This window comes from Sarcophilus harrisii, chromosome 4, assembly GCF_902635505.1.
Source record: "Sarcophilus harrisii chromosome 4, mSarHar1.11, whole genome shotgun sequence".
Taxonomy (NCBI): Eukaryota; Metazoa; Chordata; class Mammalia; order Dasyuromorphia; family Dasyuridae; genus Sarcophilus; species Sarcophilus harrisii.
In genome coordinates, this window is record NC_045429.1 from 326,252,763 (window position 1) to 326,276,338 (window position 23,576).

The window sequence follows — 23,576 nt, forward strand, 5'->3', positions numbered from 1 at the left end:
TACTTAGCAGTTTCATAAAATTCATAGTACAGAATACCAGTAGAATGAAGGATAGAACACAGCAGTAACAGAGAGGGTAAGTGTTAGAAAGCAGATTAGAGACATAGCCCAAAGACGGAAAGATAAGCTCTAGTAAGGCAGCAAGAGTAGGGAATGAGTTTTTTGTTTGCACCTACAATGCCCTGCACAAAGTAGTTGCTTAATAAATGCTTGTGTTGAATTGAAAAACTTGCCAATAACTTCATATAAATGAGCACTAGTCCATATCTTCTTAGATCTTATTATAATCAGTAGTAACAATAATTGACATCAATAGGCCATGTTCAAATTTGCAAAAACACTTTTCATATATTATTTTATCTAATCTTCACACTAGCTCCAGAAGAATGTTGTACCAATTATGTTATTCTTAATTTACTCTTCCTTTAAAATAAGCAATCATATTTTACTTCATTCTGAACTCAAGAATAATTAATGGTGTTTGTTTAAACTTTGTATCTTAGGGTCAAGAGTGGTGTTCTTACAATACAGTGGATGTGTTGGATAATAATAAATATAAAGGAAGCAGACTGTACCCACAGAGATTCAACAGGTGTCGATGCAAATGTGAACTCATATGGACATATTTTAATCAAATAAATGTTCTCTGCATATGGTGCTAATTGGAGGAAATTCACTGTTAGTCTCACTTTTGTAGATGGAGATTTGGATTTCACTTTCATTGACAAGAGCAAATGTGTTTATGTTGAGCCAATTATCTACTAACTTTGGCAGTGGTTTTAGGTCTCTTCCCACCCCACACAAGGAAGGGCTTTGGGGGTGGGCATCCCATAATTTGGAAATTTCAGCCTGAAATCTTTCACCACTCTCTCCAATGATGACAAGGTTCTCCCTTCTCTCTTTGTTACGCTCTTCCTTAGCCGCTGTTACTTCCAGATCCTCGTTCTCTGCCAGCACAAGACATCCTTTCCCCTGCCGTTCACCCCTCTTGGTCACCGGTCACCTAATGGCATTCAGAATTCTTCTCCCCTCCTTCTCTGTCTGGATTACAGTCCTCCTTAATTCCTTGCCTCTTGCTAGGATTCTTAGCGATTTCAAGGTGTTTTCTTTTTAAATTTTTTTAATTTATTTTTTCCAAAGTATTTTCAAAGCGAATATTGGGCCCCTTGGCTTCTCAAAGCCTCAGCTTCATCAGCTCCATTTCTCTACCGCACACAGTGGGGCTGTGCCCTCGACTTGAAGATCTTGGGATCTGAGTGATGAATTCCCTCCCTCTGGGCCCACCACCTCCTGGTGCTCTTACCTGACCCATGCTCTTAATCCCTGGAATCTCCTCTTTGCCCTTAACACGTCATTTCGGGCTCTCCACTGCTTCCCAGTCTGTATCCTTGAGCCAATCCTTATTCTACACTCTCCCCAACTCCCAAACTTCCCGCTGTTGCCCTGAGAGTGCACTACGGGGACCCTCTACAGTCTACCTTACCCTCATTTTTCCTTTTATAATTGCAAGAAGGTGAGAAACCGTGCTTCCAGGTACACATTTACTAACAGCTAGCATGGATATAGTGCTTTACAAATATCTCACTTGAGCCCTACAAGAGCCCCTGGGGTAAATGCTATTATTTCCCCCATTTTAAAGATTAGTTCTGGGGCAGACAGAAGATAAGTGACTTGCCAAAAATTACAAAGTCCTTGAATCCAGTCAACCTCAGGTTTTGGCTTCAAGTCCAGTGTACTAACCACTTTATTTATGGAATTAAATTTATCTAAATAGGACCCTCTCGCTGTTACATGAAAGTCCTTTTATTCATTTCTTACACACTTCCCGATCACACTGCACACTGGCTATTGCAAATCTCTCTACTCAAAACCCCAATTCCAACCCAATCCTCTCTTTTCTTGTAGATGACCTTGCTTACTTAATTAAAAAAATTAAGGCCATAAGTTTTTTCATCTTCTTTCCTCTATAGACCAAACCTTCTCTGGCTTCTCCCATCCTTTTCTTCTTTCATTTAATCTCAGAGCTGATGTGGTCCTCTTTCTTGCCAAAGCTAATTCCCTCTCCTTGTTGCCATCTCTTCTGTCTCTTCCAAGACCTTGTTCTGTCAATCATCCTCAGTTTCTCTTTGCTGATTCTTTCCCCTTAGACTTATAAACATCCTCAGGCCTCTCCTATCCCTATAAAAAAGCTTTTACTCAACCCTACAACTCTTCTCTCTTTTTTTATGTCAGAGGATATGAGTTTTAAATTTGGTTCTGCCTTTCTCTTTTTTTTAGCTTATTTATTTTTAATACACATTTTTTTATGAATTGTGTTGGGAGAGAAAAATCAGAGCAAAAGGGAAAAACCATGGGAGAGAGAAAAAAAACTGAAAAAACAAGTTACCATAACATGTATTGATTTACATTCAATCTCCTAGTTCTTTTTCTGGATGCAGATGGCATTTTCTGTTCAAAATCTATTGGGATTTCCCTGGATCACTAAACCACTGAGAAGAATCAAGCCTTTCATAGTTGATCATCGCACATTCTTGATCTTATTGTATACAATGTATTTCTGGTTCTGCTTGTTTCATTTAGCATCAGTTCATGTAAATCTTTCCAGGCTTTTCTATAATCCACTTTTTCATCATATTTTTTATAGAACAATAATATTCCATTACCTTCATGTACTACAACTTGTTCAACCATTCCCCAATTTATGGGGATCCACTCTTTTTCCAATTCTTTGCTACCAAAAAAGATCTATATTTTTGTACACATGGGTCATTTCCCCTGCTTTATGATTTCTTGGGATACAGACCCAGTAATGACACTGCTGGATCAAAGGGTATGCCCAGTTTTATAGCCCTTCGGGCATAGTTCCAAATTGCTCTGCAGAATGGTTGGATCATTTCACAACTCCACCAATAATGTATTAGTGTCCCAGTTTTCCTACATCCCCTCCAACATTTATCATTATCTTTTCCTGTCATCTTAGCCAATCTGAGAGGTGTGAGGTGGTACCTCAGAGTTGTTTTAATTTGTATTTCTCTAATCAATAGTGATTTAGAGTATCTTTTCCTATAATTATAAATGGCTTTAATTTAATCATCTGAAAATTGTTCATATCCTTTGACCATTTATCTTTTTTTATTATAATAACTTTTTATTGACAGAACCCATGCTAGGTAATTTTTTTTACAACATTATCCTTTGCACTCACTTCTGTTCCGATTTTTCCCTCCCACCCTCTACCCTCTTCCCTAGATGGCAAGCAGTCCTATATATGTTGAGTATGTCATAGTATATCCTAGATACAATATATGTGTGCAGAACCAGTTTTCTTGTGCACAGGGAGAATTGGATTCAGAAGGTAGAAATAACCCGGGAAGAAAAATAAAAATGCAAACAGTTTACATTCATTTCCCAGTGTTCTTTCTTTGGGTGTAGCTTCTTCTGGCTATCATTGATCAATTGAAACTGAATTAGGTCTCTTTGCTTTGACCATTTATCAACTGGGGAATGACATATATTTTTTTTTTATAAAAAACAGTTCTTTATATATTTAAAAAATGAAACTTTTATTAGAAACACTGGCTGTAAAGATTTTTTTCCCAGCCTTGTACTTCCCTCTTAATCTTGCTGTAGGTTTTGCTTACCACCCTTCTCAAGCTTTATCTTCTCTGCTGATGTCACTGTTAAACGTCTACAAAGAGTAATCTATAATCAACACTTTCACTTCCTTACCATCCCACTCATTATTCAATGTCTTGCAGTCTGGCTACTTACCCACCTGACATTACATTAACCATTAACTATAAACCATTACAAAAGATTTACTTGTACTCCACTCCCCTGGAGGTCTATTGAAACAGCTCTCTCCAAGGTCAAAAATGACTCTCCTCCCCCATACCAAAACCAATGCTCTCATCCAATTTTTAATCTTCCAAGACTTTTTTTTTTTTTTTTTTTTTTTGGCATTTGATACTAATGGCCATTTTTTTTCACCTTTTTTGGTTTCCATAACATTTCATCTCAGTTGTGAAACTGACTCTTTGTGACCCAATGTGGGGTTTTCTTGGCAAATATACTGGAAGGGTTTGCCATTTCCTTCTCCAGCTCATTTTACAGATGAGGAAACTGAGGCAAAATAGGTTAAATGACTTGCCCAGGTTCCCACAGCTAACAGGTGTCTGAAGCCAGATTTGAACTCAGGAATCTTCCTGACTCCAGGTCTAGCGCACTATGTCACCCCCCACCCCCTCCGCTTCCCTTTTCCACGGCATTATTCTCTATTATTTCTTCTACCTTTTTTCCTAGGATAGCTTCTCCTCTTCTTCCCTTTCCCTAAGTGTGAAGCATACCCTATGACTCTATCCTTTCACTTATAATTTAGTAATTTCATCTACCTCCTAACCTCCATTATCTTCTTTTAGCAATTGTTTAACAAATTTCTCTCAAGGAGTCCTTTCTCAGGAAGTTCAAGTCCTTTTTCTGCTACCTTTTGGATACCTCCACTTGCAGGCAGATTGAATTCAATGTCCCCTCTAAAATGGGCCTTTTCCCCCTTAAATAGCCCATTTCTATTGATTCACCCCGACTCCTCCGACTCTTTCAGGCTTGAAACTCGAGTTCTCTTTGACTTATGATCCTTTCTCATCTTCCCACTGATTTATAATCAGATGCCAATACTACCTCTGAAACATTTCTTGCATTCATCCACTCCCTTCTATTCCCCCACTGTCGCCATCCCAGTTCATGGACCCACCAACTCTCCCCTGAACCATTGCCATGTTATCTACAGGAGTCACCCATTTCTCTATTCTTTAATTCATCCTTTTCTCCATTCTCAAAGTAATCTTTGTTCAGGTCTGGTCACGTTTTTCCCCCTGCTCAAAAACATTCACTGGCTCTCAGCTACCTCCAGGATAAAACACAAACTCCTCCTTTTGGGATGTCTTCAATCTACCTTTTAAAACTTATTTCATTTATTTCCTATTACGTGTTTTATGCTGTAGCCAAATTTCCTCTTAGCCTAGCATGATCTTTTCTGCTTCACATTTGGAATAAATTCTTCTCCTCCCATCTCTGCTTAAAGAAATTCTTTCTCCTCTTCTATGGCCCAGTTTGGCTACCATATTTCTTCTTTCATGTTATTTACTCTTATTCTCAAAATAGGAGTTTCCCCTCTATTCTTTAAAAATCTCTCAAGCTAGCTTGTTTGACTTCATTCATTTGACCATTTCTTAACTTGTATGAGACAGATAATACAATGAATAGAGTGGCTGGCCTGGAGTCAAGATGACATCTTCCTGAGTTTAAATCTGGCCACAGACACTTAACTAGCTGTGTTCCCCTGGCTGAGTCACTTAACCCTGTTTTGCCTTGGTTTCCTCACTGACAAATGAGCTGGAGAAGGAAATGGCAAATCACTCCAGAATTTTTGCCAAGAAAACCCCAAATGGGGTCAGGATGAATTGGACAGAATTGAAATGACTGCACAACTTGTATTAGTGGTTATGTGCATAGCCTCCTTATTAGATTATAAGCACTGGAAAAGCAGAGATTATGTCTTATTTGATCTCTGCATCCCCAGGGCTTAGTACAGGACGTTGCACATGCTAAATATTTAAAAATACCTGTTGAATTACATCAATAACGTCTGAGTTAGAATGTGTCCTAGAAATAGTGTAGCAAAATCTAGATATAAAGTTTTTACTATTCTATGACGTTACTTATAAGTTAAATTAGGTTCCCCTTGGACACAGGATAACATAAGAAAGCATGTAATCACTGATAGGATCCGGGTGAGATTCTCTATACAGAGAGCCACCCCTTTCCTCCTCCCCCCCTCTCCCCCAGCTCACAAGGAGAATGCTGGGAACTACTACTGACAGCCTTGCCCCCTACCCTGCCTCAGACTGCGCATTCTATCTTCTTCTTCCTTGCAATGCCCCAGCTTCCTAACAAGTGAGATGGAAACGATCTGATTTTATCGATTGTACACCGACTAGCCCCAGACGATAGCAATATGCAGTAAATATTTAATAACCGACTCTCCAAGAATTTTTTCAAACAAGCCAAACACTTAAATTTAATCTAAATTATCACTGTCTCTTTTACTACTTTAAGTCTGGAAGATAAGCAAAGCAAGAAAGAAAACCATGATTTGTAGCATTTATCGATTTCCACCATGTCCTCCGTATGAGCTGGCTCTAGCTCATCTCTGAACAACCACCAAAAATAGGGAAAAATAGGAGGGAAAAAGTTACTCTGGATCAGACGCATGAGCTATCTACCCCACAGTCCATCTTAAATAGCAGTTCCCAGGCCATTTTTGTGGGAGAACTAGAAGCCCCAAGTCAAAAGGGACAGCAGGCACTCGTCGCTGAGGGAGGCTTCGTTTATGGTATTTCCAAGTGGTTCTATGTCCCAGTGGTCACGAAGTTCATTAGCTGCTTTCAGTAACATTAGTCTTTCAAGGGTTTATAGATGTTATCCAAACAACATAATAACCCATTATGGATTTCTCATCCAAGAGTTGGAACAATTATTCAATTCTGGTGAAGGGGCAATATTTTAGTAATGAGAAACCTCCTTCTAAAAGCTCATTTATAATTGATGGAAGCCCTTCATTTCCTTCTCATCCTTATTGTTTACCTTGCACATAACATTTTCCAGAATTCTTAAATGTTGATTTACAGGCAACATGCCAGTTATAGGAACTTTCTATACCCATCAACGTGGGGTTTAAAGGCTTGTGTCAAGGTGCAAAGATGCAGGATGGGACAAAGAGCCATAGAATTAATCTATTTAAGGGAAACCTGATACCAATTAAACACAAAAGCATACTGAAGGATATCAGCAAGAATGATTGGATTTGTTTTTTTCTGGCAATTTCTTTACTGCTCTTAACTCTTTTTTTAAAAACAAAAAAAAATTAAGGCAGCACATTTTTTTCTTAAACAGCAGCACATATTTACATTTAAATTGCTTCCATAGGGTTCTATATCAATGCTGATTATGGTGCTTCAACGGACATGTTGTCATGTGGTAGTGTCCAACTCCTTCTGACTTCGTTTGGAGATTTCTTGGCAAAGACACTGGAATAATTTGCCTCTTCTTTCTCCTGCTCATTTTGCAAATGATGATGCAAACAGTTTTAAGTGACTTGCTCGGGGTCACACAGCTAGTGAGTGTCTGAAGACAAATTTGAGCTCAGGATAATGAGTGTTTTTGACTCCAGGCTGAATAACTCTAGTCACTGCTCCAGGAAGCTGCCCTTGCATTATCTGGTATGCAGAGTTTATTCCTAGTGTTCCTCTGATGTTGAAAAGCAATATAAGCTCAGTACCTTGCTGTCTCACCAGCCCTAACCTACTGCCCTCCAAATATCAAAGCTCCATCTAGGCCCTTAATCAGGTCAGAAAGTTATCCTGAAGGCACGGTGAGACCACATCGGCAAGGTTCGACCATTTCAGGGCTCTCTACTATAGACCCTCCTCTTCTGACCTTCCAGAAATTAACACACCCATAAAAATAAATCTAAAGCAGCGTGCCTTAACTTGGGGTTCCTGAATTAGTTGGTTTTAAAAAATTGGTTCAACCTCCCCCTGCTCACCCAAGTAGAAGTCAAATAATAAACAAGTACAGAGAAGTTAATAAATCAATCTATTGGCCATGTCTGAAAAAGTAGCTATCACCCCACACATGTGGGTCATACATGTACCTGTACTGCCTAACTTTGCGCATATCCAGTCTCTCTCACTTTATCATAATCCTCAGGGCAGGGCCCCAATCCCCAGCCCCAAATCGAGAAGAATTTTGGCCGGGGACCAGGCTCTAGTCCAGTCCCCTCACGTGATCGATTGGGCAACACAAGTCTATGAAGATCAGGTAGTTGGCTTAAGGTCACATATGTCGAAGGGTCAGATGTCTCTCCAATCTGAGGACAATCTTTGATCTAGCTGCTTCTTGTACCTTGACTCTAGTGTCTGTTTAATAAATACCAACAACCATACCATGAACTAGATCCAAAAGGGGCTTTGATTCTCTTTTGGTCCTGCTACACATCCCTAGGAGGGAAAGCTTCCAGTGATTCTGGAGGTCAGATCACCTCCAAGAGCCCTCCCAGTTCCAACACTCTTCTACGAGTCTTCAGTGCACTTGGGGATGGGGAAATGGCTCGAGATGTGGCCATGGCTACCTAGGCAGCTGGATGACTGACTGGTGAGCTGCCCCTTCCACTGCTGCTCAGAGAACAGACTAAATGCCTGGGCCACGTCAGAGCTCCCTGCTGGAACACATGAAATGTTGAAGGAATCCAGGCTTGTCCATTAGCATTTTAGTTTAATATCATTTTTAAATTGGAAAGCTGTAAAGCTCTGGTATCACTGAACATCTATTATTAACTAGACAAAGTGAAAACCAGACTCCAAAGTGAACCACTCTCCAGTCTCCGAGTGAATTAGGAGGTGGATTTGGAGCTTATTCAAACATGTCAGCTGTATGATAAATTACATTTACAGCCATTTCTACATGCAAAAAACCTATTACGGATGTGAGTAGACTGGGGGTATGTAAGCCTGGCCTCCAAAGTACAGCCTATGGTCTCAGAAAAGCCTACCGACACTTGTTTTCTGGAGGGCCGGCCCTGACGGGAGAAGAATGATGTAAACATAATTAAACATTCCAATCAGCTTGCCCTGGTCAGCAGCTGCCTCTAAGCATGCTGCTGAGCCAATTTAGTCCTGAAAAATACTCCTGGTTAATTGACACATAAACACTGTGCTGCCCCCTCCCCCCCTTAATCAGGCAGCCAGAGTGGCTTGATTTTGGCAGATGACAAATTAATATACATTTACTGAGCTAAGTAAGGAAGTTAGGTAACAATAGTGGATAGGGTTCCGGGCCTGGAGTCAGGAAGACTCATCTTCTCAGATTTTGCTGGGCAGATTTTAACTCTGGGCAAGTCACTTGCTTCCGTTTGTCTCAGTTTCCTCATCTGTCAAATGAGCTGGAGAAAGAAATGGCAATCCCCCTTAAGTATCTCTATCAGGAAAACCCCAAATGAGATCATAAAGTGTCAGACATAGCTGAAAAATGACTGAAAAACTGAACTACATAAGGACATAATACCAGTCAATTCTGGGGAACACACAAAAAAAAGGAATGATGTGGTCCCTGCCCTCTGGAAGCTACAGTCCAGTTGGTGGGACAAAACATAGATCTACATAAGCCAACAGAAGAACAATCACAAAGTAATATACGACCACCACCACCACAAATAACAAGCACTGAACCCTTACTTTGTGCTAGACACATGTCAGGAAGGCAAACACATTCACACACACACACTCCCTGCCCTCAAAGGGGTTAAAATCAAGTAAATTTGACTGCTTAATTTTACTGTACTCATGGTTATTAAGCTTCTACTTGGTAGTAGAGGGAAGTTAACAGATAATGACAGAAATCCCCCCCCCCATTATAAAATGAACATTTAGTAATGCAAAGAAAAAATAAGATAGGAAACACAAACGGGGCAATTTTGTATCTTCCTTGTTAAATTTAATAAACATTTAAAAATACTATATACAACAAAAGCATACAGTTCCTCAATATAGTCTTTTTTCTTTGCATACTTAAATGTTTGTATTTGAATTCCTAAACTCATTAAAAATTTAATGCAAAAATTCATTTTGCTGCATCCCCAACGTCTGGAACAATGGCTGTCTTCCTCACACCTGTCTTTGGGGGCTCCCTCCTCTCTCTGACTGATGGAGAACAGAGAATGTTGTCTATCAAAAAATGGTTGCTGAGAAGGTCTTGGGGGAAGGGTCCCTCCTACCCCAATTCTAAGACAGAAGAAGAGAATTTTCTGGCTTATTAGAATTTCAATTCATTTCTCTTCTCTCCTATTTTAAGCTTTTCTAGTCCAAATTTTGGGTTCCATGAGATGGATATCCCATTGTCCCCTGAGAATATGATTGGGAGATCATATATGATTGCTCACATATGATTGCTTCAGCTAATGCCATGTGCCATGTTTTTACAGAATTGATTAACCATATCAGGTGTAGTATCAGGTGTAGTATGTCTTTACAAGGTAGCACAAACTTAGAATCAAATTAGTGAGACAGTTGGCAGTGTTGTAGGGAGGGAAGAAATCAAATACAGCCTGAGAGAGGGGATGAATCCATAAAAGGGGCCTTGATCTGAGGCTCGAAACAGAAATTACTTAAAGATGAAAAAACAGTATCATTCAAATTGGGAGATACCAAAAGTAGTGTCAGAACTCTGCAGAGGATCCAAGTGGGGATAGGATTTCTTGGAAGAATTTTGACTCGGGTGTCAAGTTAGGTCTTAGTTAAAAGTTATAAATAGTATAAGGACTCAGTAGCAGCCACATGATCAAAAATGCACAAAACCAAAGGTGAGGAGGGGCTCATAGCCAAGAGAGCTGTTGGGAAAAAACCCAAAACACAAGGGGACACAGAGCTTTCTGAAATTTTGGCTAGGGCTCCAGAATCAAGCTCAATGCTTGCTGCTGGCTACCAGGGAAACAATTCTCTTAGTTTAATCATTCTTAACAGATAAAGAAACAAAATGTATTTGAGTTAAATGACTCCATATAGTAAATTCTGGGCCTAGAAGAATTGGAGAACTACTTAACTAACCTGAAACGAGAGTCCATGTCAAGGCCTTGTTCATCAGAAAAGATTACTGAAACATAAAATCCTTTTGAAAAGAATGAGGGAGTGGGGGTTGGGGTGGGAATCAGAGAGTGCAGCCAATGGCCCAGGAGGAGGTTGGGAAGATTTTGCCATGGGAATGAAAAGAGCTCTTCAGAGATCTAAATTACAGCGTACCATTGGCTGTCAATGCTAGAGTACAGCGCAGAAACCAATTTTCAAATTCCAGTGCTTCATTTTTTAGTTACAGCACCTTCTCAAAAGACAGTGGTTTAAGAACTTCCTAACAATTAAAACCAGATAGTTAATATTAATAACTAACATTTGTATAACACTTTAAGGTTTGCAAAGTGTTTTTACGTATACAGAGTGACCCCATAATCCTGGTGGTTATTAATTTTTTTTTGATATTTTAGCTATTTAAGCTTTATTTGTCTATGGCTGCTTAAAGACTTTTGGGCTACCCCATATTATCTCATTCTTATGAGTTAGGTGAAATTATTAATAGTCTGAAAGTTGGTACTGTGGACAGAGCACTAGGCCTGAAATCAGGAAGGATTGAGTTGAAATTGGGCCTTAGACACTGTGTGGCCCCTTAGGCAAATCATTTAAATAGCATCACAAAGTTTTCCCAGTAGTTAATCAAATAGCAGCAGTATTTTAATCAAATAATTTTTAATAAAATACTAGGAGTTGATATCCTTGGACTTAGCAAACATTGTGTTCTTGTGCTGTAATATTGTTTACCTAATCTATTCTAGTCATCAACTTTTCCATCTTTAAGCAATATTAAATGATTCTGATGATTATTGTCCTTTGAGTTCGAGATCAGTTTGAGATCTCATAGTTCTAGGCCTTCTTCAGTCCTAGTTTGTTTATAATTTTCCTTGAGATTCTTGACCTGTTCTTTTTGCTTTTGCAAAGTAAAAAAGTCTGTAACTGGCTCATGGTCACAGTTAATGCTACAATTGGGTCTAAACTCTCCATCTTCTATCAAGTGTGAAGCTCCTTCTACCACCTACTGCCTAAGGAAAGTAGTATATTAGCTATCATAATGACTTGCCCAATCTAAGTAACTAAACAGTCTCTATTAACCCAGCACTTAACTGCTGATCCACATTTGATTCGGGCACTAAAATTGGTCAACCAGATAATGACAACCATTAAGGTCCAAAAAAATACTGGATAGACTCCTTTTCTTGTTCTCAGGTTTCACTTAACTCCTATTCCATTAACAAGCTGGGTTTTGAAGTTAAAGAACGAAAACAATTAAAAATTATCCTTGGAAAACAAGAGTAAACACACAACACAACTCAGGCTCCACAAAAAACTGCCTGCCTGATGCTCTTACAAGGGGGTTATTAAAGAGCATAAATAATTAGGTTAAATATAGATGCCCTGCAAATCCCTTGCTTATTTCAGGCAGACAAACAAGGAAAGCACCAACCCTAATAACAACAGCTCATATTTACCTAGCCCTTTAAGATGTGAAGGCATGTTTCTCACAACAAATGGAAGAGTCTGGGAGAACAAGTCTCAAACCCAGAAAGTCCTGTTTCTGATCCTGCCTCTGATCTGTGTGATCTGGTTAAGTCATTTTATTTCTTAATGCGCTAGGAAACTGTGAGATTATTGTAAATAGCAGAGGAGATGCCGACCTGCTTTTGTTTATACGAATGAGTGAAAGGATAGGGCAGTCCCTATTCTTTCTCACAAATGCTTTGAAATGTAGATATAATAGACATTATAGACCTAATAAAGTATGACTAAAACCATTTTACAGATGTAGAAAAGGAGGTCCAGATTTTTCCCACATTCACAGAGTGACTAAGTGTTGGAGCCAGTATTTCAACCAACATCTCTAAACCAAAGGCCAGCACACTTTCCATTTCTCCCTACCACAATTCTCGATGTTTCCCCCTCCAGAGGTCACCCTCCAATCTGAAACCTCTCTCCCCTTATCAGCCCCACACAAATTATAAACTAAACCACTTTTCCACACATCCCCCTTTGTCTCACACTAGATGCACTCTTGACCATCACGTGTGCAGCCACAAGTGATTGAATGTGAATTCTAAAACTTTACAGACCCCCACGTACAGCTTTAAGGAAAGATGCAGGCCAGGGCCAGATCTGCAAACACTAGCATCTCCTGCGGCAGATGCCGGTGTTCTTCTCAAGGCCTTTGGCATCTCACCAACTTGAAGCCATCGTCAGCCCATCCCAGTTGGCCAGTGTGCGCAATCTCCTTCAGCAATGACCTACATTCAGATTTTCTGGGAGGCTCTGCATGTCTAGGGCAGATATGACAAAGCAAAACTGAGCCCACTTGCAAAGGACCCAGCCTTTAACACAAGAAAGCCCCTAGAGAAAGGTGGGTAGAATCTCTCTTTTGAGAGCTTTTGGAGGAGAATGAGAAAAATGGCAAAAAACAGAAAGTCTGTGCAGATGGAGGGAAATTAGGGGAATGAACTGGAATATTCTTTGCAATCAAGGTTCTTTGAATACATGTTAAGACTTTTTCCAACTATACTGTAAAGTGTCTAAGGGCAGGACATGGTCCTATCTACTCTATCTCTCTCCCAATGCCCAGTGTAATGCTGGGCAGTTGTTGTTGATCAATAGGCATATATCCATACAACTAATTAATTAATGCATAGTCATAATGAAGCAATGAGTAAAAAGGGTTATTTATGAATTTCATCCCATAATCAACATAAATCTTAAAAAACCCAGTCCTAATAACTGTTGTTTTGTGGGGTTTTTTTGCGATGTTATTCTGGTATCAGGATGAGAACAGTCTTTAAAGATGTTAAGCACTCCAGCCTGTAGGATTATAGAAACGCTGCTATATTTAAAAGTTTAGAATTAACAATCTGGATAGGAAGTGCTACCTTCAGAAAATAACTTCACAACAACAAATAACAATATCTATCAATCATTTGGGAACCCTATTCCCCACCTTATGCTCTTTAAAAAGAAGTTTTCTCTTAAATGTTTAATCTAGATAAAAATCTGGAATTTTATTTGTTGCTGAATAAAATGTGGTCAGGTGTGGTGCTCTATATTTCAAAGGTACTTAATGAATGCTAAATGTTTAGTGAATTCTAAATTACTGAACAGCCCATTCTGGACATCCTAAGTATCAACGTGGATTGGGAAATGCACGACTGAGTCAATTGTAAAGAATTCCACATGATCAGATAAATTTAAGCCGTGATACATTTCAGAGTGACCATGGAGACAAGAATAGAGAATACATCATAGCACTCATCATTTCAATGTAATTTAGATATTTTATGAATTACTCTACCTGTAAAAAAAGTCATACTTTACAGGTTATCCTGGGAAATAAAAATCCAAGGCTTTCAAATAATAGGTTATCTGGATAATGGAAGTCAAAGTATTTTTTCAGCTGGAGTCAGCAATCTCCTACTCTACCTCATATAAAATCACAGTTAACAATCACATCTTGGGGATTGAGGGACTCGTTCTGAGTCCGTTACGGCCTTATTTAGTGTCTACTATTGCAAAAAAAGCAGAGAGGTAAGAGGAGACCAGTGGGTATATTCTGAATCCTCATGTCCCACCATATTCTACTAATTGCGAATGAACAGATCTCCAGCACTACTGTTCACCCCACAACCCAAGGGAGGAACGACACTGACACCATATTTATTGTTGACGGGCCACATTACCAACAGAAAAACAGGTGTGGGAAAGTCAAGAGACTTCAGACTCATTAAGTTGGAGAAATGAAAGATTACAGAGGAGCCCATTTATCCCAGATAAGATTCAACAATGATAAAGAGAGTGAAAGCGAGACCAATCAAGAAAGGAAAAAAGGAACCACCATAAAATTGCGCTGGGAAGGTTATTAGAGTCGGTTTTTGTACGGTGGTTATATCCCTTACTAGAGTACACTTTCTTGGCTATTGTAGAAATATCTAAACCCAGCCTTTCATTTTGCGGATAAAGAAACGAGAAATCTAAGGCCTTCCCAAGACCACCCTCCCAGGACTTGAGTTATGAAATCTGATGTTCTGCTCTTTCACTCTGTTTCCTCTGCGAGGAGACTGTGATAGATGAGCTCTGGGGTCTTGTGCTAACATCAGATCTACATTCTGATGAGGGAGGAGAAAAAAGGAAGGGAAAGGGATGAAATATGTCAATTAGGAATAATATCAGCAAGGACCGAAAGAGAAAACAAGCTCTCCTGGCAATTTTCAATCTATTAACATGACCTGAATTTCAAGAGAAAGCTATAATTGGCTCCAAGGCTCCCAGTCAGACTCCCAAGACTCCAGATAAGAAGAGAGGGGAACGGCAGAAGGAGGGGGGGTTCCGAGGCTCACCTAGGAGAAGTGTGAGCTGAGCAGTCCCCGCTGGGTGCCTCCTGCTCGGGGGTGCGGTTACCAGAGTGAACAACGACCACTCCTCTCGGCTCCTCGGGGTCGGACTGGGCCCCGGGCCGGCTGCTCTTCCATAAGTTGCTTGTGCTTCCCACCAGGAGATGGCCCTCTGCGGGAAGGGTTACTTAGGCCTGCCGATGCTCTGAGACTCCAGCACACACAGCTTCATGTGTCCGGTTGGGAGTGTGTGTACGGTGTGTGTCCTGCGTTGTTGTGTGTTTGTGTGTGTGTGTGTGTGTGCGTAGGATACGTGTGTAGGATAGATGAAGATGAAGTTCGCAGGCAACTGGTTTCTGGGGCTGCACACACTGATGGAATGGTGGGGATGACATCACAGTGAGCCCAGAAGGCCGCCTGTGGGCACCTCAGGTCTGTGAGGTCACCAGAACCCCAGCGGCCTTTTTAATCTTTCATCTTAGTTCTCCTCTAACGCGAACAATGGCTGAGATAGAAATACACTGGGATTCTTGAACGTCCCCTTTTCGTAATCATCCACACTGCCAGGGATAAAGACAGAAGGGGAGACTGCACAAAGCTCCCTCGCTGTTTGTTTTCCAGGGGTTTCTGGCCGGGAGTGGCGCTGGCGTCTGGCCTTTGGGAGCATCCTTTCGAATCTTTGTGGTGCTGGTGGTTCAGTAGCTTCAATCGGGCCTGACTTTTTGTGGCCCCCCTGGGGCTTTTCTTGGCAAAGATACCTGAGTGCGTCACTATTTCCTTCTCTAATTCATTTCATGTCTGAGGAAACTGGGGCAAACAGGGGTAAGTACCTTGCCCAGGAACCCGTTAGTGTCTGAGGCCAGATATGAACTCATGACTATCCACTGGGCCACTAAATAACTGGCCCAAGGTCCCACAGCCAGTAAGTGCCTGAGGCTGCATCTGGCCTCAGGCCTTCTTGAGGCAAGGCTGGACCACCCCTAGCATCCTTCCTCTGGGCTCTGGGCTCAACACCCAACACTCAATCTTTTCCCTTTCTGTGAAATCCTACCTGCTCTAAATCTATGACAAAAAAAGGAAATTATGTTATGAAATCTGGGAAAGCTTCAGGTATTCACTTGGAGTCAGACTGCTTTATTTTATGGGCTAATAATGAACCTTCTCTAATGCAGATAAAAGGCAAGTTTTCTTTTTTAAAATTTAATGATTTATTTATTAAAGCTTTTTTATTTCCAAAACATATGCATGATAATTTTTCAACAAAAGAAGGTAAGTTTTCTTGAAGACAAAGAGCACCGTTTTTCCTTTTGTCTTTGTTCTTAGCAAAAAGGCCTTATATGTGATAAGATGCTTAACAAAGGTTTGATTGAATTAAAGAGACTTGCTACATATAGAAAATAAATAGTGGTGGAGAGAGCAATACAATATTTAAATAGAATAAAACTGATGAGATTTTGACATAGGGCTGTATACTGACCAAATTGCTCTATCAGTACATATATCTTGGATAGTCATTGCAAATGGACAGTGGTCCAGAACAAAATGAAAAGAAGATTGAGCTGGATTCCCATCTTTGGGATACCAGTTTTCTTCCAGGTGGTTGCAAATCACAATCTCAGAAGAATAAAAAAATGATTCTGATCCAAAGGACAGTAGAAAGATATACCACAGATATAAGTGAGCCAAAATATATTACTCTCAATACTATAGAGATGACATAAAGAACATCAAAGACAGATGTGACTTAAAAGAAGGTAGGTTGGCCAGATGGCAGGAGTGGGAGATAAAGAAAAGTGCATCGGTGGTAGACATGAAATATCAAAAGAATAAGAGAAAGGCCTCCCGTGTTGCTGGATTGATCTTCTATAGTAAGTTACAGAGGGACAAAGACAAAAAACATGCAAGATAAGCAGGCAAGGCTGGGCTGTGAGATGAATTGACAGAAGGAATATCCTATGAGCGCTATTTAAGCCTATTAAAGTACTAAAGAGATGGAGGGCAATGGCATAGAAAAGCAAGAATCACCTCATAAGTCACTCTCTGAAAATAATCTGCCACTTAGGGCTTGGCAGCTGATGGGGTCTTGAAACAGTGAGACAGTATAATCTTACACTAATAAGGCTCCATCAATAATTATGGGACACACACACATGAAGCAACTAACTGGTAAAGGAGAATGTGGGAATATTGGTACATAGAGGAAAGAGACCTTAAAGGCCATTTAGGGCCAAAACCCTCATTTTACACGTGAGGAAAATAAGGCTCACAGAGGCCATCCAGTGACCTAAATATATGGTCACATAGCAGAGGCAGAGGGTGAGAATCCAGGTTTTCCTGACTCCAAATCTGTGCACTATACTATGATGCCATACTATGAGGATAAAAGAAGACTTCTCTTGGGGTCCTGGAATCCTCAAAGGCCCTGCTGTTGTTCACTGATCTTCTTTCAGTGAAATCTGTCAAGTGAATTCTAATTTTCTACTGGCTTGTATACAAAGGTAACTTCTAAAGATTGGGACTAAAATGGATAAGATAGGTTTAGTCACCCCAACTAAAGCAATGATCACATCAATATAAGTGGAAGAAGAAGAGTTGGAGAGGACTTTGATCTGTTCACTGATTGACTAATTTTGGTCACCTTTGATAAGGTTTCTTTTAAAAGGGCTGGGGATGTTGCACATGTTTAACTCACATACTGGATTGATTGCTGTTGTAGGAGGGGAGAGAGGGAAAAATTTGGAACATAAGGGTTTGCAAAGGTGGATCTTTGCATGTCTTTGGAAAAATAAAACATTATTGAAAACAAAATAAAATTTTTTAAAAGGGGAGAGTGTGGACTGGGGTAAAGAGAAAGGTATACAGGTGACAGTGCTGGTAAAAAGTTCACAGAGGAATATTCCCCATCCTGGTCCCTACCTGACTCCTCCCATGGAAACTCCAACTGTGATTGGAGGAGCCTGGCAGTCCAAGCAGCTAAATTTAGCTTGGCAGCCTGGACTAAGGGCACAGCCAAGATAGCACTGGGGTCCGGGCTGCCAGGAGTTACTTCATCTTTTCATCTGTTTCCGGGCCTGGCTTCCGAAAGCAGGTATCCACTCCCTGGATCTGCCCCTTCGGGCTAAGCCAGTCCAGGGTCAATAGTTAATGACTCCCTGAAAAAAGGCAGAAAGCCAGGAAACGGTTGGTGCAACAAGAGACAGCCTGTTCTCCAGGGACAGCCGCTTGCTTAGCTCGGTTTGAGCCCAGGGGGCAGCTCGGATGCTGCTTGTGACCCCCAGACTGTGTTGGTGACTCGTCCCGATTTTGCTCCTGGGTGGGGATTTGTGTCCTTGACTCCCTCTCTCGGACTCTGACTCTTTTTTTCTGGCTCAGCCCAATTTCTATCCACATCTGACCCTGAATCAGGACCTGAAGTTGTCCTCATTCCAAGTGCCCCCTTACCACGGGGAGGACATGGGCACACTGCGGGCACCCTGGGCTTGCAGAGAAGCCACGTGGAACAACAGGGAGTCCTGAACTGGGGGGGGGCACGGGGCCTGCAGGGGCGGCAGCGTGGCTCTCTGGGAGACTCAGCTGTGTGGCTGTGAGCCTCAGTGTGTCCTCCTCCTAAATGGAGACGATGATAGTAAATGCACTCTCTACATAGAGGGCAGAAGCTTCAAGCTGGCAGAAGCCTGGGTTCAAATTCCATGAATGATATTTAACTAGCTCTGTAGGCCTCTGGGCAATTCACTTGGTGAGCCTCAGTTTTCTCATCTACAAAATGGGGACAATAATACCTTAGGTAAAACATACGTTAAATATACTTTGGTAAGTATACTTTAGGTAAAATAGACTTTGAGGGATCAAATAAGACAATGCATAGAATATTTTGTAAACTTCAAAGCACTGTGTAAAAGTCAGCCTATTATCATTAATAATTTTATTTTGTCAGCTGTTTTTAGTCATTTTTGACTCTTGGTAATACAATCGGGTTTTTTTGTTTTGTTTTGTTTTGTTTTTGTTTTTGTTTGCAAAGATACCATTTCCTTCTCCAGCTCATTTTACAAATGAGAAAACTGAGGCAAACAGGATGAAATGGCTTGCCCAGGGTCACACAGCTAGGAAGTGTCTGAGGCCAGATTGGAACGCAAGAATTTCCAAGTCTGGCACTCTATTGCATCATCTAGCTGGCCCATCATTAATAATAACAAACCATAAAACTTTGTAGATTGAGATAATAGTGCCATTACAAGGCTATTAGCTTCAGAACACCCTTTCTTTGCTAGCTTTTCAGCCATACATCAAAATAATTGACTAAGGCTGACCAGCTGATCCATCAGAACAAGGGCAGATTTTGTAAAAGGTACTAGATAACATATTAGACAGTGTTGGATTTGAGGAAGAGTCAGATTCAAATCCTGCCTCAGACACTTCTTAGCTGTGTGATCTTAGGAAAGTCCTCTCATTTCAGTTTCCTTATCTGTAAAATGGGTTGATAATAGGCTCTAGCTCATAGGCAAACTGAATATCAAGTAACTTGTAAAAGTGCTTTGTACTACATAAATACTAGTTAGTAGTAGTAGTAAAAGTCGTAGTAATGAAAAGAGAACATTTGACTCTGATTTCTAAGATTACATAAAATAGTAGTAATGAAAGACCATTTTACTCAATAATTTCTAAGCTCACATAAACACAGGATTCTCAGTGCTCATCTAAGTTCAGCCCACCAATGAGGAAATCAAATTATCACTCTTTGCCAACGATATGATGGTATACTTAGAGAACCCCAGAGATTCTACTGAAATGTTATTAGAAATAATCCACAACTTTAGCAAAGTTGCTGGTTATAAAATATACCCACATAAGTCATCAGCATTCTTATATATCACTAACAAAATCCAACAGTCAGAGTTACAAAGAGAAAGTAACTACTGATAATATAAAATATTTAGGAATCTATCTGCCAAGGGAAAATCAGAAACTTTATGAGCAAAATTACAGACCACTTTTCACACAAATTAAGTCTGATCTAACCAATTGGAAAAATATTAAATGCTCTTGGATAGGGCGAGCAAATATAATAAAGATGACAATATTACCTAAACTAATCTATTTATTTAGCGCTATACCAATCAGACTCCCAAAAAACTATTTTAATGACCTAGAAAAAATAACAACAAAATTCATATGGAAAAACAAAAGGTCAAGAATTTCAAGGGAATTAATGAAAAAAAAAATCAAATGAAGGTGGCTTAGCTGTACCAGATCTAAAATTATATTATAGAGCAGCAGTTACCAAAACCATTTGGTATTGGCTAAGGAATAGATTAGTTGATCAGTGGAATAGGTTAGGTTCAAGGGACAAAACAGTCAACAACTATAGCAACCTAGTCTTTGACAAACCCAAAGACCCCAGCTTTTGGGATAAGAACTTACTGTTTGATAAAAATTGCTGGGAAAATTGGAAACTAATATGGCAGAAACTAGGCATTGATCCACACTTAACACCGTACACCAAGATAAGGTCAAAATGGGTTCATGACCTAGGCATAAAGAATGAAATTATTAATAAATTAGAGGAACACAGGATAGTTTACCTCTCAGACCTGTGGAAGGGGAAGGAATTTATGACCAAAGAAGAACTAGAGATCATTACTGATCACAAAATAGAAAATTTCGACTATACCAAACTGAAAAGTTTTTGTACAAACAAAACTAATGCAGACAAGATTAGAAGGGAAGCAATAAACTGGGAAAATATTTTTACAGTCAAAGGTTCTGATAAAGGCCTCATTTCCAAAATATATAGAGAATTAACTCTAATTTATAAAAAATCAAGCCATTCTCCAATTGAAAAATGGTCAAAGGATATGAACAGACAATTCTCAGATGAAGAAATTGAAACTATTTCTAGTCATATGAAAAGATGCTCCAAGTCATTATTAATCAGAGAAATACAAATTAAGACAACTCTACCACTACACACCTGTCAGATTGGCTAAGATGACAGGAAAAAATAATGATTGTTGGAGGGGATGCGGGAAAACTGGGACACTGATGCATTGTTGGTGGAGTTGTGAACGAATCCAACCATTCTGGAGAGCAATCTGGAATTATGCTCAAAAAGTTATCAAACTACATACCCTTTGATCCAGCAGTGTTACTACTGGGCTTATATCCCAAAGAGATCATAAAGAAGGGAAAGGGACCTGTATGTGCACGAATGTTTGTGGCAGCCCTCTTTGTAGTGTCTAGAAACTGGAAACTGAGTGGATGCCCATCAGTTGGAGAATGGCTGAATAAATTGTGGTATATGAATATTATGGAATATTATTGTTCTGTAAGAAATGACCAACAGGATGATTTCAGAAAGGCCTGGAGAGACTTACACGAACTGATGCTGAGTGAAATGAGCAGGACCAGGAGATCATTATATACTTCAACAACAATACTATATGAGGATCAATTCTGATGGACGTGGCCCTCTTCAACAATGAACCAAATAAGTTCCAATAGAACAGTAATGAACTGAACCAGCTACGCCCAGAGAAAGAACTCTGGGAGATGACTAAAAACCATTACATTGAATTCCCAATCCCTATATTTATGCCCACCTGCATTTTTGATTTCCTTCACAAGCTAATCGTACAATATTTCAGAGTCTGATTCTTTTTGTACAGCAAAATAACGGTTTGGTCATGTATACTTATTGTGTATCTAATTTATATTTTAATATATTTAACATCTACTGATCATCCTGCCATCTGGGGGAGGGAGGTAGGGGGTAAGAAGTGAAAAATTGGAATAAGAGGTTTGGCAATTGTTAATGCTGTAAAGTTACCCATACATATAACCTGTAAATAAAAGGCTATTAAATAAAAAAAATAAATGCTGTAAAGTTACCCATACATATAACCTGTAAATAAAAGGCTATTAAATAAAAAAAAATAAATGCTGTAAAGTTACCCATACATATAACCTGTAAATAAAAGGCTATTAAATAAAAAAAATAAGTTCAGCCCACATCTGACATTCCTGACAGATTTTTCATATTATTTGAAGATTTCTCATAATGTTAATTTCATAATATATTTAAATAGATTTCATTTCTGAAATTCATATATATGCTTGGATTTCAGAAATGTGTATCATATGAATACATGTTAATATGTGTGTATATACATGAATAAATGTAAATACACATATATTTTTACAAAGACACATTATGTATGATATTCTCCTAACCCACCAGTCTAGGAACCCTATGTAAAAAGGAAATTAGGCCAGTCTATGCTTGATGACTCCATATTAACTCTTACTGACCATTCCTTCTTTCCAAAAGTGCTCTCAAGCCATCCTTTGCAGTTTGAATATTCTCCGAGTCTGTGAACTCTCATACAGAAAAATATATCCACATATATCCACATGTATTGAATTAGATCAATACATATATATACAAATGTCTACACTGAATTAGGTCAATACAAATCCATACAAACATCCACATTGAATTAGACCAATACAGATCCATACAAGCGTCCACACTGAATTACACCAATACTGATCCAATAGCAACTTCAAGATGTCATTTAGCCATTAAAACATTTATTGAGCATTTATTCAAATGCTCTAACAAAGAGTAAGTTATTTAACCCTCTCTCGCAACCCCACCTTTTGTTTTTCACAAAAAATCATTACAGGGAGGGGGTTACAAGCTTTCTTAACAACTTCCTTTGAAAACATAGACATCTTAAAAGTTCTTACAAGCGTTTTCTCATGCCCCACCAGAATTCCCCCATACAAAGACCAAGTAGGGGAAAGGTAGGGCGGCAGCACAGTAGATAGAGTATCAGCCCCTAAGTCAGGAGAACCTGAGTCCACAATATGGCTTCCGACTTAACAGCTGTGTGATCTCCGACAAGTCACTGGACCCCACTTATCCCCATCCCCCAAAACACAAAATAAGACCAAGCTTTTGAAGCCTCCTTGTTCTCTGAGGAAAGCAGAAAATATTTTTATTTTCAGTTATATACCTGAAAACTGTCATTAGATCCTTTTTTCCCTAAGATAAATAGCAATAATAAAAATCTTATCATTGATATAATGATTTACAGTAGGACAATGGCTGATAAAATTATGCATTGATCTAAATTTTTTAATTATTTTGATCAATATCAATTATCAAATATAACAAAACAAGGAGGTGAGGAATGCGAATGTTACAACCCTTATTTTAAAGAAGAGGAAAACCTTTTTAGAGAAGTGAAGGGATCTGAAAGAGTATCAGAGATGGAAGTGAATTCACAGATGATCTAAGGGGTTTAGGTTCAAGTCTATTCCCCTCACTTTAGACATGAGAAAACCAAGGTGAGCCAGCTTCTTTAAGATCAAACACCTGTCCGTGGCCGTGTCAGGACTCCTACTGCTCAGGATCTTTCTTGGTCGGGCAAGCAGGTGCCCATTAAAGAGCAGCCTCTACAGTGCTTCACAGACCGGGGCCGGGACACCAGGCTGATAATGAACCTGGTCTCGGGAGGAGTCTTCCCCCCCCAGCAGCGCATGAAAACCCCTG

General features: G+C 39.6%; 1 protein-coding gene across 19 annotated transcripts in view; it reads right to left on the bottom strand.

Annotated features, from left to right (window-relative positions):
• MAPT (microtubule associated protein tau) overlaps nt 1-23,576 on the bottom strand; it is a 156,065-nt gene that overhangs the window by 116,136 nt on the left and 16,353 nt on the right. Inside the window, exon 1 of one of the 19 annotated variants that reach the window (XM_031965956.1) lies at nt 15,029-15,204. The exons of the other annotated variants lie outside the window; for them this stretch is intronic. The gene's annotated coding sequence lies outside the window, so the exon portion shown is untranslated. Of the gene's footprint in view, nt 1-15,028; nt 15,205-23,576 lie in introns of those variants that run through there. 19 annotated transcript variants of the gene reach the window in all.